Source organism: Papio anubis, chromosome 15, assembly GCF_008728515.1.
Source record: "Papio anubis isolate 15944 chromosome 15, Panubis1.0, whole genome shotgun sequence".
Taxonomy (NCBI): Eukaryota; Metazoa; Chordata; class Mammalia; order Primates; family Cercopithecidae; genus Papio; species Papio anubis.
In genome coordinates, this window is record NC_044990.1 from 54032023 (window position 1) to 54047777 (window position 15755).

Below are 15755 nucleotides of genomic sequence, written 5' to 3' on the forward strand. Positions count from 1 at the left end.
TTCATGTGTTTGTTGGCTGTATGAATGTCTTCTTTTGAGAAATGTCTGTTCATATCCTTTGCCCACTTTTTGATGGGGTTGTTTGTTTTTTTCTTGTAAATGTGTTTGAGTTCTTTGTAGGTTCTGGATATTAGCCCTTTGTCAGATGAGTAGATTGCAAAAATTTTCTCCCATTCTGTAGGTTGCCTGTTCACTCTGATGGTAGTTTCTTTTGCTGTGCAGAAGCTCTTTAGTTTAATTAGATCCCATTTGTCAATTTTAGCTTTTGCTGCCGTTGCTTTTGGTGTTTTAGACATGAAGTCTTTGCCCATGCCTATGTCCTGAATGGTACTACCTAGGTTTTCCTCTAGGATTTTTATGGTATTAGGTCTAACATTTAAGTCTCTAATCCATCTTGAATTAATTTTCGTATAAGGAGTAAGGAAAGGATCCAGTTTCAGCTTTCTACTTATGGCTAGCCAATTTTCCCAGCACCATTTATTAAATAGGGAATCCTTTCCCCATTTCTTGTTTCTCTCAGGTTTGTCAAAGATCAGGTGGCTGTAGATGTGTGGTATTATTTCTGAGGACTCTGTTCTGTTCCATTGGTCTATATCTCTGTTTTGGTACCAGTACCATGCTGTTTTGGTTACTGTAGCCTTGTAGTATAGTTTGAAGTCAGGTAGCGTGATGCCTCCAGCTTTGTTCTTTTGACTTAGGATTGTCTTGGAGATGCGGGCTCTTTTTTGGTTCCATATGAACTTTAAAGCAGTTTTTTCCAATTCTGTGAAGAAAGTCATTGGTAGCTTGATGGGGATGGCATTGAATCTATAAATTACCTTGGGCAGTATGGCCATTTTCACGATATTGATTCTTCCTATCCATGAGCATGGTATGTTCTTCCATTTGTTTGTGTCCTCTTTTATTTCACTGAGCAGTGGTTTGTAGTTCTCCTTGAAGAGGTCCTTTACATCCCTTGTAAGTTGGATTCCTAGGTCTTTTATTCTCTTTGAAGCAATTGTGAATGGAAGTTCATTCATGATTTGGCTCTCTGTTTGTCTGTTATTGGTGTATAAGAATGCTTGTGATTTTTGCACATTAATTTTGTATCCTGAGACTTTGCTGAAGTTGCTTATCAGCTTAAGGAGATTTTGGGCTGAGACAATGGGGTTTTCTAAATATACAATCATGTCATCTGCAAACAGGGACAATTTGACTTCTTCTTTTCCTAACTGAATACCCCTGATTTCTTTCTCTTGCCTAATTGCCCTAGCCAGAACTTCCAACACTATGTTGAATAGGAGTGGTGAGAGAGGGCATCCCTGTCTTGTGCCAGTTTTCAAAGGGAATTTTTCCAGTTTTTGCCCATTCAGTATGATATTGGCTGTGGGTTTGTCATAAATAGCTCTTATTATTTTGAGGTACGTTCCATCAATACCGAATTTATTGAGCGTTTTTAGCATGAAGGGCTGTTGAATTTTGTCAAAAGCCTTTTCTGCATCTATTGAGATAATCATGTGGTTCTTGTCTTTGGTTCTGTTTATATGCTGGATTATGTTTACTGATTTGCGAATGTTGTACCAGCCTTGCATCCCAGGGATGAAGCCCACTTGATCATGGTGGATAAGCTTTTTGATGTGTTGTTGAATCCGGTTTGCCAGTATTTTATTGAGGATTTTTGCATCGATGTTCATCAGGGATATTGGTCTAAAATTCTCTTTTTTTGTTGTGTCTCTGCCAGGCTTTGGTATCAGGATGATGTTGGCCTCATAAAATGAGTTAGGGAGGATTCCCTCTTTTTCTATTGATTGGAATAGTTTCAGAAGGAATGGTACCAACTCCTCCTTATACCTCTGGTAGAATTCAGCTGTGAATCCATCTGGTCCTGGACTTTTTTTGGTTGGTAGGCTATTAATTGTTGCCTCAATTTCAGAGCCTGCTATTGGTCTATTCAGGGATTCAACTTCTTCCTGGTTTAGTCTTGGAAGAGTGTAAGTGTCCAGGAAATTATCCATTTCTTCTAGGTTTTCCAGTTTATTTGCGTAGAGGTGTTTATAGTATTCTCTGATGGTAGTTTGTATTTCTGTGGGGTCGGTGGTGATATCCCCTTTATCATTTTTAATTGCGTCGATTTGATTCTTCTCCCTTTTCTTCTTTATTAGTCTTGCTAGTGGTCTGTCAATTTTGTTGATCTTTTCAAAAAACCAACTCCTGGATTCATTGATTTTTTGGAGGGTTTTTTGTGTCTCTATCTCCTTCAGTTCTGCTCTGATCTTAGTTATTTCTTGCCTTCTGCTAGCTTTGGAATGTGTTTGCTCTTACTTCTCTAGTTCTTTTAATTGCGATGTTAGAGTGTCAATTTTTGATCTTTCCTGCTTTCTCTTGTGGGCATTTAGTGCTATAAATTTCCCTCTACACACTGCTTTAAATGTGTCCCAGAGATTCTGGTATGTTGTATCTTTGTTCTCATTGGTTTCAAAGAACATCTTTATTTCTGCCTTCATTTCGTTATGTACCCAGTAGTCATTCAGGAGCAGGTTGTTCAGTTTCCATGTACTTGAGCGGTTTTGATTGAGTTTCTTAGTCCTGAGTTCTAGTTTGATTGCACTGTGGTCTGAGAGACAGTTTGTTATAATTTCTGTTCTTGTACATTTGCTGAGGAGTGCTTTACTTCCAATTATATGGTCAATTTTGGAGTAAGTACGATGTGGTGCTGAGAAGAATGTATATTCTGTTGATTTGGGGTGGAGAGTTCTATAGATGTCTATTAGGTCTGCTTGCTGCAGAGATGAGTTCAATTCCTGGATATCCTTGTTAACTTTCTGTCTTGTTGATCTGTCTAATGTTGACAGTGGAGTGTTGAAGTCTCCCATTATTATTGTATGGGAGTCTAAGTCTCTTTGTAAGTCTCTAAGGACTTGCTTTATGAATCTGGGTGCTCCTGTATTGGGTGCATATATATTTAGGATAGTTAGCTCTTCCTGTTGAATTGATCCCTTGACCATTATGTAATGGCCTTCTTTGTCTCTTTTGATCTTTGATGGTTTAAAGTCTGTTTTATCAGAGACTAGGATTGCAACCCCTGCTTTTTTTTGTTCTCCATTTGCTTGGTAAATCTTCCTCCATCCCTTTATTTTGAGCCTATGTATGTCTCTGCGTGTGAGATGGGTCTCCTGAATACAGCAGACTGATGGGTCTTGACTCTTTATCCAGTTTGCCAGTCTGTGTCTTTTAATTGGAGCATTTAGTCCATTTACATTTAAGGTTAAGATTGTTATGTGTGAACTTGATCCTGCCATTATGATATTAACTGGTTATTTTGCTCGTTAGTTGATGCAGTTTCTTCCTAGCCTCGATGGTCTTTACATTTTGGCATGTTTTTGCAATGTCTGGTACCGGTTGTTCCTTTCCATGTTGAGTGCTTCCTTCAGGGTCTCTTGTAAGCACAGGCCTGGTGGTGACAAAATCTCTAAGCATTTGCTTATCTGTAAAGGATTTATTTCTCCTTCACTTATGAAACTTAGTTTGGCTGGATATGAAATTCTGGGTTGAAAATTCTTTTCTTTAAGAATGTTGAATATTGGCCCCCACTCTCTTCTGGCTTGTAGAGTTTCTGTCGAGAGATCTGCTGTGAGTCTGATGGGCTTCCCTTTGTGGGTAACCCGACCTTTCTCTCTGGCTGCCCTTAAGATTTTTTCCTTCATTTCAACTTTGGTGAATCTGGCAATTATGTGTCTTGGAGTTGCTCTTCTCGAGGAGTATCTTTGTGGCGTTCTCTGTATTTCGTGAATTTGAATGTTGGCCTGCCCTACTAGGTTGGGGAAGTTCTCCTGGATGATATCCTGAAGAGTGTTTTCCAACTTGGTTCCATTTTCCCCCTCACTTTCAGGCACCCCAATCAGACGTAGATTTGGTCTTTTTACATAATCCCATACTTCTTGCAGGCTTTGTTCATTTCTTTTTCTTCTTTTTTCTTTTGGTTTCTCTTCTCGCTTCATTTCATTCATTTGATCCTCAATCGCTGATACTCTTTCTTCCAGTTGATCGAGTCGGTTACTGAAGCTTGTGCATTTGTCACGTATTTCTCGTGTCATGGTTTTCATCTCTTTCATTTCGTTTATGACCTTCTCTGCATTAATTACTCTAGCCGTCAATTCTTCCACTTTTTTTTCAAGATTTTTAGTTTCTTTGCGCTGGGTACGTAATTCCTCCTTTAGCTCTGAGAAATTTGATGGACTGAAGCCTTCTTCTCTCATCTCGTCAAAGTCATTCTCCGTCCAGCTTTGATCCGTTGCTGGCGATGAGCTGCGCTCCTTTGCCGGGGGAGATGCGCTCTTGTTTTTTGAATTTCCAGCTTTTCTGCCCTGCTTTTTCCCCATCTTTGTGGTTTTATCTGCCTCTGGTCTTTGATGATGGTGATGTACTGATGGGGTTTTGGTGTAGGTGTCCTTCCTGTTTGATAGTTTTCCTTCTAACAGTCAGGACCCTCAGCTGTAGGTCTGTTGGAGATTGCTTGAGGTCCACTCCAGACCCTGTTTGCCTGGGTATCAGAAGCAGAGGCTGCAGAAGATAGAATATTTCTGAACAGCGAGTGTACCTGTCTGATTCTTGCTTTGGAAGCTTCCTCTCAGTGGTGTACTCCACCCTGTGAGGTGTGGGGTGTCAGACTGCCCCTAGTGGGGGATGTCTCCCAGTTAGGCTACTCAGGGGTCAGGGACCCACTTGAGCAGGCAGTCTGTCCCTTCTCAGATCTCAACCTCCGTGTTGGGAGATCCACTGCTCTCTTCAAAGCTGTCAGACAGAGTCGTTTGCGTCTGCAGAGGTTTTTGCTGCTTTTTTTTTGTTGTTGTTGTTGTTGTTGTGTAGCTGTGCCCTGTCCCCAGAGGTGGAGTCTACAGAGACAGGCAGGTTTCCTTGAGCTGCTGTGAGCTCCACCCAGTTGGAGCTTCCCAGCAGCTTTGTTAACCTACTTAAGCCTCAGCAATGGCGGGCGCCCCTCCCCCAGCCTCGCTGCTGCCTTGCCGGTAGATCACAGACTGCTGTGCTAGCAATGAGGGAGGCTCCGTGGGCGTGGGACCCTCCCGGCCAGGTGTGGGATATGATCTCCTGGTGTGCCTGTTTGCTTAAAGCGCAATATTGGGGTGGGAGTTACCCGATTTTCCAGGTGTTGTGTGTCTCAGTTCCCCTGGCTAGGAAAAGGGATTCCCTTCCCCCTTGCGCTTCCCGGGTGAGGCGATGCCTCGCCCTGCTTCAGCTCTCGCTGGTCGGGCTGCAGCAGCTGACCAGCACCGATCGTCCGGCACTCCCCAGTGAGATGAACCCAGTACCTCAGTTGAAAATGCAGAAATCACCGGTCTTCTGTGTCGCTCGCGCTGGGAGTTGGAGACTGGAGCTGTTCCTATTCGGCCATCTTGCTCCGCCCCCCCCTATATATCTGTTTTTATGACAGTACTCTGCTATTTTGATTTTATAGCTCTGTAGTATAATTCGAAGTCAGGTAATGTGATTCCTCCAGTTTTGTTCTTTTTGCTCAGGATAGCTATTCTGGGTCCTTTGTGGTTCCATATACATTGTAGGATTTTTAAATTTTCTATTTCTGTGAAGAATGTAATTGCTCTCTTGATAGAGATTGCATTGAATCTACAGATTGCTTTGGGTAGTATGAACATTTTAACAATATTGATTCATCCAATCCATGAACATGGAATATTTTTCCATAGTTTGGTGTCCTCTTCAATTCCTTTCATCAGTGTTTTATAGTTTTCATTGTAGAGAGCTTTATTTGCCTAAGTTAATTCATAGATATTTAATTTTATTAGGAGCTATTGTAAATAGGATTACTTTTTTATTTCTTTTTTATATTGTTCACTGTTGGCATATAGAAATGCTACTCATTTTTGTGTGTTGATTTTATATCCTGTGACTTTGCTGAATTTATCAGTTCTAATAGTATTTTTGTGTAGTCTTTAGATTTTTCCAAATATAAGATTGTATCATCTGCAAATAAGGAAAATTTCACTTCTTCCTTTCCAATTTGGATGCCATTTATATCTTGCCTGATTGCTGTAGCTAGGACTTTCAGTACTGTACTGAATAACAGTGGTGAAAGTGGACATCCTTGTCATGTTCCAGTTCTTAGAGGAAAGGCTTTCAGTTTTTCTCCATCCAGTATGATACTAGCTGTTGATCTGTTGTATATGGTTTTTATTATGTTGAGGTGCATTCCTTCTATACCCAGTTAAAAACATTTTTTTAACATGAAAAGATGTTGAATTTTATCAAATGCTTTTATAGCATCAATTGAAATAATCATGTTTTCTTCTTCATTCTTTTGATATGATGTATCACATTGATTGATTTCTATATGTGGAACCATCCTTGCGTCTTTGGGATAAATCCCACCTGGTGACGATGAAAGAACTTTTTAATGTGTTGTCAAATGTGATTTGCTAGTATTTTGTTCAAGATTTTTACATGAATGTTCATTAGGGATATTGGCCTGCAGCCTGCCTTTCTTTCTCTCTTTCTCTCTCTGTCTCTCTCTCTTTCTCTCTTTCATTCTTTCTTTCTTGTTTTGGTATCAGGGTACTACTGGCCTGGTAGAATGAGTTTGGAAGTATTCCCACCTCCTCTTATTTTTGGAATAGTTTGAATAGGATCGATACTAGTTTTTCTCTAAATGTTTGGGAAAATTCAGCAATGAAGCCACCAGGTACTAGGCATTTCTTTGGTGGGAGACATTTCATTGCAGCTTTAATCTCATTACTTGTTATTAGTCTGTCTGGGTTTTGGATTACTTCATGGTTCAATCTTAGTAGGTTGTATGTGTCTAGGAATTTATCAATTTCTTCTATGTTTTCCAATTTATTGGCATATAGTTGCTGATAGTAACATCTAATGGTCCTTTGAATTTCTAGGGTATTGGTTGTAATATCTCTTTTTTCATATCTGGCTTTATTTGAGTCTTCTCTTTTTTTTTAAGCAAGTTTGGCTAAAGGCTGGTCAATTTTATCTTTTCAAAAAACCAATTTTGTGTATCATTGATCTTTTTTTGTTTGTTCAGATCCATTTATTTCTGCTCCAATCTTTATTATTTCTTCTAATTTTGGGTTCGGTTTGCCCTTGCCTTTCTAGTCTTTAAGAATAGTTGTTAGATTGTTTATTTGAAGCTCTTCTGCTTTTCTGATGTAGGCACTTAGAGCTATAAGCTTTCCTCTTAGTACTGCTTTTGTTGTATCCCATAGGTTTTGGTATGTTGTGTCTCCATTCAAAAACTCCATTCAGTTTTTGAATTTCCTTCTTAATTTCTTCATTCACCCACTAGTCATTCAAGAACACACTGTTTGATTTCCATGTATTTGTATAATTTCAAAAATTCCTCTTGTTATTAATTTCTAGTTTCATTTTATGGTGGTCAGAGAAGATACTTGATATTATTTCGTTTTTTTAAAATGTTTTAAGTCATACGGTCTATCCTTGAGAATGATCTGTGTGCTAAGGAGAAGAATGTGTACACTATAGCTGTTGGATGAAATGTTCTGTAAATGTCTATTAAGTTCATTTGGTCCATAGTGCAGATTAAGTCTGATGTTTCTTTATTGATTTTCTGTCTAAATGATCTGTTCAGTGCTAAACGATAGGTATCGTGGTCTCCAGCTATTATTGTGTTAGGGTCTAAATATTTGCTTTGTAAATCAGGGTGCTCCAGTGTTGCATGCATAAATATTTGCAATTGTTATATCCTCTTGCTAAATTGACGCCTTTACTGTTAAATAATGACCTTCCTTGTCTCTTTTTATAGTTTTTGTCTTGAAAGCTATTTTGTCTGATCTAAGTATAGGTACTCCTGATCTTTCTTGGTTTCCATTTGCCTGGACTATCTTTTCCCATCCCTTTATATTTAGTCTATGTGTATCTTTATACGTGTAGTGTGTTTCTTGTAGGCAACAGATTGTTGGGTCTTGTTTTTTATCCATTCACCAACTCTATGTCTTTCAATTGGAGAGTGTAGTCCATTTACACTCAATATTGTTATTGATAAGTAAGGACTTGAGCCTCCCATTTTATTATTTGTTTTCTGATTGTTTTGTGGTCTTCCTTCTTTCCTTCCTTACTGTCTTCTTTTTAGTGAAACTATTTTCTCTGGTGGTATGTTTTAGTTTCTCACTTTTTATGTTTTTGTGTATCCATTGTATGTTTTTTGGTTTGAGATTACCATGATGCTTGCAAATACTATCTTATAACCCATTATTTTAAACAGATAACAACTTAACATTCATTGCATAAACAAACTAGCAAATAAGCAAAGAGAAAACTAATAAAAATTCTATACATTTTTCTGCTTGATCAATTCTGCTATTAAGAGAATGCATTCTTCAGTATGTTAGTTGCATTTTCCCACCACAGAATTTCTTTTTTTTTTTGAGATGGAGTTTTGCTTTTTCACCCAGGCTGGAGTACAGTGGCATGATCTCGGCTCACTGCAACCTCTGCCTTTCAGTTTCAAGTGATTCTCCTGCCTCAGCCTCCCGAGTAGCTGGGATTAAAGGCACCTGCCACCATGCCCAGCCAATTTCTGTATTTTTAGTAGAGATGGGGTTTCACCATGTTGGCCAGGCTGGTCTTGCACTCCTGACCTGGTGATTTGCCCACCTCAGCCTCCCAAAGTACTGGGATTACAGGCATGAGTCACTGCACCCTTTTTTTTTTTTTTTTTTTAAGATGGAATCTCACTTTGTCACCCAAGCTGGAGTGCAGTGGGGTGATCTCGGCTCACTGCAACCTCCGCCTCCTGGGTTCAAGTGATTCTCCTGCCTCAGCCTCCTGAGTAGCTGGGACTGTAGGCATGCACCACCACGCCTGGCTAATTTTTGTATTTTTAGTAGACACAGGGTTTCACCATGCTGGCCGGGCTGGTCTCAAACTCCTGACCTCAAGTGATCTGCCTGCCTCAGCCTCCCAAAGTGCTGGGATTACAGGTGTGAGCCACTGCACCCGGCCCCACTCCAGAATTTCTGCTTGATGCTTTTTAATTATTTCAATTTCCTTGTTAAATTTATCTGATAGGATTCTGAATTCCTTCTGTGTGTTATCTTGAATTTCTTTGAGTTTCCCTAAAACGGCTATTTTGAATTCTCTGTATGAAAGGTCACATATCTCTGTCCTTACAGGCGTGGTCCCTGGTGCCTCATTTAGTTTACTGAAGTCATGTTTTCCTGGATTCTCTTGATGCTTGTGGATGTTCATTAGTGTCTGAGCATTGAAGAGTTAGGTATTCATTGTAGTCTTCAGAGTCTATGCTTGTTTCCCCCCACCCCCTTTCTTGGAAAGGCTTTCCAGGTATTTTAAGGGACTTGGGTGTTGTGATCTAAGTGTTTAGTCACTGCAACCATATCTGCATTAGCCTAGTAACACTGTGGTTCTTGCAGACTCATAGAGGTACCACTTTGGTGGTTTTGGATAAGATCTGGAAGAATTCTCTGGATTACTGGGCAGAGACTCTTGTTCTCTTTCCTTACTGTTTCCCAAACAAATGGCCTTCCCCTGCCTCTCTGTTTTGAGCTGCCTGGAGCTGGGAGAGGGATAACACAAGAACACCTGTGGCTACCACCACTGGGACTGTACTGGGTCAGACCTGAAACCAGTACAGAACTGGGTCTTGCCCAAGGCCTGGTGTAACCGCTACCTGGCTACCACCTATGTTTGCTTAAGGCCCTAGGGCTCTACAATCAACAGGTGGCAAAGCCAGCCAGGTTGTATCCTTCCTTTCATGGTAGTGAGTCCCCCTGGGCACTGGGTGGGTCCAGAGATGCCATCTGGGAACCAGGGCATGGAGTTGGAAATCTTAAAATCCACCTGGTGCTTTATTCTTCTGTGGCTAAGCTGGCAAAAAAACCACAAGACAAAGTTCTTCCCACACTTTCCTCCCCTTTTTATAGGCAGAGGAGTCTCTGTGGCCTCCACCACCCCAGCCGATAGTGAGTACGGCCTGGCTATCACTGATGTTCGCTGAAGCCCCAGGGTCTCTTCAATCAGCTTGTGGTTGGTTGCTGCCAGGCCTGGGACATATCCTTCAGGGAAGTGAGCTCCTCTATGGCCCAGGTCAGGTCTAGAAATGCTGTCCAAAAGCTATGCCCTAGAATCAGGGACCACAAGAGCCCTCTTGGTGCTCCGCCCCACTGTGGGTGAGCTGGTACCTAAACTACCCCTTTTACTCTTCTCTCTGTTTTTCTGAATCTGGAGTCTCTCCTCATCACCACCATAGCTGGGAGTGTGCTGGGTCACACCTGAAGCCAGCACATCCCAGAGTCTCACTCAAAGTCCATGGCATGTACTACCTGTCTACTGCTGCTGATTATTCAGGGCCCATGCGCTTTTTAGTCTTCCCTTCAAGACAACAATGTCCTTTATGGCCCAGCATGTGTCTAGAAATGTCATCTGGGAACTAGCTTCTCACACGGGGGCCTCATGACTCTGCCTGGTGCACTATCCTACTGTGGCTGAGCTAGTTTCCAAATTGTAAGATGAAGTCCTCTACTCTTCCCTTTCATCAAGTGGAAGGAAGTAGTCTTTTTCAGAACTGTGAGCTATGCTCCCTGGGCTTGGAGGAGGGGTGCTGCAAACCCTCCTTTGGCTGCTCTGGTTGATGTCCCCCATTAGGTCATGTGCCCCCGAAGTCCAGACTTTGATGCCTAGATCACCTTTCAAGTTTATTTAGGGTTCCAGAGCAGTTGAGCTTGCACTGGCAAAGCTTGCCAGAACTCAAGTTCCAACCACTGAGATGGATGAATTCACTTTGGCTAGGGCTGGTCTAAATGCTCCCTCTGTGGGCATTGGCTGAGTTCTGCCAAGTGTTGCTTTCCACTGTGACAGGGCAGCATAATCACTGTAGTCTCCCTCCCTCAAGCCATACAGATTCACTGCTGCTGGGGAATAGGGGAAGGATGGTGTCAGCAATTCAAGACTGTTTTTCCTACCCTCTTCAGTGCCTCTTTCAGTGATTTTGAGTTAAAACAGTGTACTGTAATTGCTCACCTGATTTTTGGTTTTTATGAAGGTGCTTTTTTGTGTAGATAGCTCTTAAATTTGGTGTTCCTGTGGGGAGGATGGTTGGTAGAGGCTTTTATTTGGCCGTCTTACTTCTGATCTCTTGAAAGTGACTTCTTTAGCTAAATTAATCAAACATAGGAGATAAAATGTTTAGGGCAACTTATTCATATGTATTATATATTCTAGAGTTGATGCCTATGTAGATACTGGGGATTTATTGAATGTATTAGGCCATTCTTGCATTGCTATAAAGAAACACCTGAGACTGGGTGATTTGTAAGGAAAGAGTTTTAATTGGCTAATGGTTCTGCAGGTTCTACAGCTTCTGCAGGCTCTATAGCAATGCTTAGAGACTTCTAGGAAGGCCTCAGGAAGCTTAGAATCATGGCAGAAGGTGAAGAGGGAGCAGGCGCATCACATGGTGAAAGCAGGAGCAACAGAGAGGGTGAAGGGGTGGTACTACACAATTTTAAACAACCAGATCTTGCAACAGCTCACACTTGGTGCAAGGACAGCACCAAGAGGATGGTGCTACGCCATTCAGGAGGGATCTGTCCCTATGATCCAAACATTTCCCGCCAGGCCCCACCTCCAACACTGGGAATTACATTTCAACATGAGATTTGGGCAGGGACAAATATCCAAACTATATCGTTGAGCTACCAACCTGGTTTTAATATGAAATAAGTTGTTCTCAAACTTTTTTAACATCAGGAGCCCCTTATACTCTAAAAATTATTGAGCAGCCTAGAGAGTTGTGGATCTCTATCTATTAGAAATTAAAATAACTTTTAGGAATATTTGTTCATTTAAAACTAAAAACAAGCCTATCACATGTTAACATAAAAAACATTTTTATTAAAAAAAAAAATATATATATATATATATATTTTTGAGACCGAGTCGTGCTCTATCGCCCAGGCTGGAATGCAGTGGTGCGATCTCGGCTCACTGCAAGCTCCGCCTCCCGGGTTCACGCCATTCTCCTGCCTCAGCCTCCCGAGTAGCTGGGACTACAGGCGCCCGCCACCACGCCCGGCTAATTTTTTTGTATTTTCAGCAGAGACGGGGTTTCACCGTGTTAGCCAGGATGGTCTCGATCTCCTGACCTCGTGATCTGCCCGCTTCGTCCTCCCAAAGTTCTGGGATTACAGGCGTGAACCACCGCACCTGGCCCCAAAAATATTTTCTTAAAAATTTAGTGAGAAAAGTGGCACTGTTATATTTTTGCAAACTCTCTTCAATATCTGGCTTAAGGAGGACAGTTGTGTTCTCTTACTGATAATGAATAAAGAGTGCTTCCCAGAATTGACAATTCAAGAAATCAGTGGTGATCTATGTCAAAATGATTTTGAGGATAGTAATTCGAGGACAAGGACCAAGTCTTTTGTATACCATTTTTTCCTCAGAGTCTAATACAGTCCTTGGCACATAGTAACGGTCAGATATTTGGTAGGTGACTAAACTATACTGCAGTGTGTTGAGAAGTGAACAGAAGATACGGATTCAGGAATTATAGAAACCTCCTTCATGGCACTTGGTTGAGAAAAGAAGAGAAATGAGGGGAATGAGGGTGCAGATTTCAGCAGAGGACTTTTTAAAATAATGTTTTCATGTGAGGAAAAAATATAAAAACCAATAGAGAGAAATTAAGAAAACAGGAAAGAAATGGAATAATTAGGAACCTAGGCTGGGGTAGGGTAGCAGGGCATTTCAAACATTAATGAGGATATGAGATTCCAGATCTTGTTGAAATGCAAATTCTGATTCAGCTGGTAGAGGTTGTGCATTTCTAACAAGCACCCAGATAATCTTAAGGCTGTTGGCCCCAGGGTTACACTTATAGTGATTTTCTAGAACCCAGTTGAGGAAGTGAATCTTGGGCAGGAGAAATACACACCTCTCACATTGAGTTTGGAGATCCAGCCCATCTGATATAACTTTTTAAAAGAGAAACATAATTTTCCAAATATCCAATTGATAACCTTACCCACTAAATGGCTGCATTATGAAAATTGCTTCACTTTCAATTATCCAGAGTCCACCAATCGATTACTTTGATGTATTTAAAGAATCAAAAGAGCAAAATTTCTATGAGTCACAGGAATCTGTCATTGCTTTATGTACTTACCTGTAACAATTGATAAAAACTATTGAAGACCTAGATGAAAATCAGCTGAAAGATGAGTTTTTTAAACTTCTGCAGATTTCACTGTGGGGAAATAAGTGTGATCTGTCTCTCTCAGGTGGAGAAAATAGTTCTCAGAAGACCGATGTACTAAATTCATTGGAAGACCTAAAACCTTTCATTTTATTGAATGATATGGAACATCTTTGGTCATTGCTTAGCAATTACAAGAAAACAAGAGAAAAAGCTTCTGTTACTAGAGTGTATATTGTTCTCGATAATTCTGGGTTTGAGCTTGTTACAGATTTAGTATTAGCCAACTTCTTGTTGTCCTCTGAACTGGCTACTGAGGTTCATTTTTATGGAAAAACAATTCCATGATTTGTTTCTGATACTACTATACATGATTTTAATTGGTTAATTGAACAGGTAAAACATGGTAATCATAAGTGGATGTCCAAGTGTGGGGCTGACTGGGAAGAGTATGTTAAAATGGGTAAATGGGTTTACCACGATCATATATTTTGGACTCTGCCTCATGAGTTCTGTGCAATGCCTCAGGTTGCTCCCGACTTATATGCTGAACTACAGAAGGCACATTTAATTTTATTCAAGGGTGATTTGAATTACAGGAAGTTGACAGGTGACAGAAAATGGGAGTTTTCTGTTCCATTTCATCAGGCTCTGAATGGCTTCCATCCCGCACCCCTCTGTTCCGTAAGAACATTAAAAGCTGAAATTCAGGTTGGGCAAGGGGAACAGCTCATGGCCTCTGAGCCCTGCTGGTGGACCAGTGGAAAGTATGGCATATTTCAGTACGATGGTCCCCTTTGACTTGATTTAGGAGCTCTCAGTTGCATAGAAAGATCTGACGGGCACCTTTTCATCCCCAGAAAAGGAGCGCGTGAATTGAGTCGCCTGGCGGCTGGCTCTGTACCCACTCTGGGAAGCTTGGCTTCTCCGTGCCCATCTACATGCACTGGATGATTTTTCTTTTTAACATTTTGCCCCACTACACTGTTTTGGGGATAGATGGGTTAAGCAAGTTACAGATAATTACATTTATATTGGAATTTTAGCAACTTTTTTTCAGGTTAAATACATCATTTCAAGTGCTTTTAATGTGTTTTTAATTGGCTAGGAAGCAAAAAATAAGCAAGTTCTGCTTTTAGTTAGTTAACCCTATTCTTTTCTTAAATAGTACACTGCATGGTATTTAATATTCCAGGAAGCATGGAATTTTATTTTGCTTGATTTTGGGCTCATGAAATAATAGCTCTGTGAAAATGCACATCTTAATGACTCTCTGTAAAGAGGCATTCCTTACAACTGTGATGTTTCCTCACATAAAAGTTACCTCATAAGTTAATTCTAACTTTTATTCTCCTTGAATTTTATTTCATTTCAATAGCTTGTTTCATTTGAACACCTTTGTATTTTGATTGATCTGTAGAATAGATGTTAGGAAACCCAGAACTGAACACAGTAAAATAAATGGTATTTTAAGAAATATAATATCTTTTATATTCTATTTATGATATCCATAATCAAATGAGATTATTCTACCACATAAGTGTTTTAAATAAATAGGTTTTTAGTTTGCAGTTTTAGGAAAATGCTTTAGGTAGAAAAGGTTCTTACACATTGAATTTGGAGTACCACCAACAATGAATGAATTTATTTTTTATATTCTTACACATTTTATTGGTCATTGTCACAGATACTAAATACTAAAAATTTCAGGTCATTTTGTTTTGAAACTGAAATTGGAAATCAATCTGGAAATGTTTTGTTGCACTAAAATAATAAAATGAGTTGTACTAAAAAAAAAAAAGAAAATTGCTTCACTTTGAAACTTCTGGTCTTGGTAATATAGAATGTCAGTGTTCTCACAGTGCTTGATTGAGAACATGTTACTGAGATTATGGCATACAATATAGGGGCTGTACAAAAAGAAGACATTATTAGGATCTCTAACAATTATGTAAAAGTCATTGCTTCGTGGGTAGAGCTCAAACTTTGGTGTGAGACCTGGTTTTATTCTTGGCACTTACTCTGAGTGGTCTTGGGCAAATTAATACCTTAAGCAAAAAGATTCTCATGTAAATTTTATATGAGAATTATAAATGAAGTACATAAAGTCCAGCAGTCACAAATGGTATCTATTATTACCATCATCCTGAGACTGCAATAAGCTATATTGAAAGTAGTCTCAAAGATTGTTTCATGAATCATCAGATTCACCTAATTTTCAAAAGAATTTAAATAAGGAGATGGAATGAATAGATTGCATTTTGTTTCCATGCACAGGGGAACCGTGCATATTTCTTCTGTGACTCGGAAATGGTTTAACTTTAAAAAATCCCAAAATAGCTGAAGTTAGCAGACATGCAATTTACCAAGGATGATTGGAATTTTGATCTTTCCTGTAATAATACTATACCCAAGCACACTGCTCATTAGGGAAACATTTTTATCTGAATCTTTCACTCTTGGGGGCAAAGAATGCTATTTTTCTTTTTGATAACTATGTTTATAGAATCTAAATCATCCTGAGCAATTATTTCAACATCTGAAGTTATTATTACCATTCATGTTT

The 15755-nt window shown here is 39.9% G+C and overlaps 1 protein-coding gene and 1 pseudogene across 4 annotated transcripts in view; both read left to right on the forward strand.

Moving 5' to 3' along the window:
* LMO7 (LIM domain 7) overlaps window positions 1-15755 on the forward strand; it is a 313031-nt gene that overhangs the window by 65215 nt on the left and 232061 nt on the right. The gene's annotated exons all lie outside the window — the stretch shown is intronic.
* On the forward strand, window positions 12175-14978 carry LOC101006946 (annotated as a pseudogene). Its single transcript, XR_162919.4, has one exon. The product of XR_162919.4 is annotated as a damage-control phosphatase ARMT1-like (transcript).